This window comes from Asparagus officinalis, chromosome 4 (genome assembly GCF_001876935.1).
Source record: "Asparagus officinalis chromosome 4, Aspof.V1, whole genome shotgun sequence".
Lineage (NCBI taxonomy): Eukaryota > Viridiplantae > Streptophyta > Magnoliopsida > Asparagales > Asparagaceae > Asparagus > Asparagus officinalis.
In genome coordinates, this window is record NC_033797.1 from 45,606,163 (window position 1) to 45,607,304 (window position 1,142).

A 1,142-nucleotide genomic window follows, 5' to 3' on the forward strand; every position below is an offset into this window, starting at 1 on the left:
GGCAACGACGCTGATTTGCAGTTTTGATGACTTAATCTCTCGGTTGTTTATTTTTACTTTGATCTCCAACTTCTATCAAGTTTGGGTAACTCTTTTTTGATCTATTGTGGTCTCTTATATAAAAATAGAAAGACTTTAGATTAAAAAAATAATTACAATACGAGGGTTTGAAAAGGAGAGTTTGAGGGTTTAGGTTATTGCCTTATTCTTGTACTTCTTTCTTCTATGATAGTGGAATTTCTCTGACGTCTCTGCCGTGGACGTAACCCAAATTGGGTGAATTATGTAAATCTCTATGTTTGTAATTGCTTGTTGTTTATTATCGTGCTTGTTCTTCACAATTATTTCTGCTTTATCGTGTACTTTTTCTAACAAACTCATATCAAAGCTTTGGTTGTGATTTATTTTTTGCGCAAAGAAGATGCCTGTGAAATACGAGATTGAGAAGTTCGACTATGACATTAATTTCAGTCTTTGGCAAGCTTTTCAACAAGGACCACAGAAAGCTTTGTTAGGAAAAGATAAGATGTCAGCGTCAATACAGATGATGAAAAGTTCGAGATGGATGAAAAGACGTTAACTTCAATCCAATTGCATTTGTCCAATTAGGTTCTTCGAGAAGTTGTGATGAGAAGACTTTAGCAGGCCGATGGCTCAAATTAGAGTCTCTTTACATGACAAAACCCTCGCCAATTGACTGTACTTGAAACAAAGATTATTTATGCTTCGCATGGCGGAAGGTATATTTATTAAATCACATCTTGATGAATTCAATTATATTATTATGGATTCAGAGAATGCAGATGTAAAGGTAGAAGATAAAGATCAAGCTTTGTTATTGTTATGTTCGTTATCGCCCCCTTATAAGCACTTTAGGGAAACTATGACAAATTGCAGAGAATTTATCTCAATGGAAGATGTGAAATCATCTTTATTCTTGAAAGAGTTGATGGATAAAGAGTTGACCGGATCCAGTGATGGCAAAGGGTTCGAGGTAGAAACATGGAGCGTAATTCTAACAATAAAATAAAGTTGGGATCAAAATCGAAGATTAAGAGCAGACTCTGTAACTATTACAAGAAGAAAGGTCATGTCATGAATGGGTGTTAGAAGCTTCAAAATAAAGAAAAGAAGAAAAATCA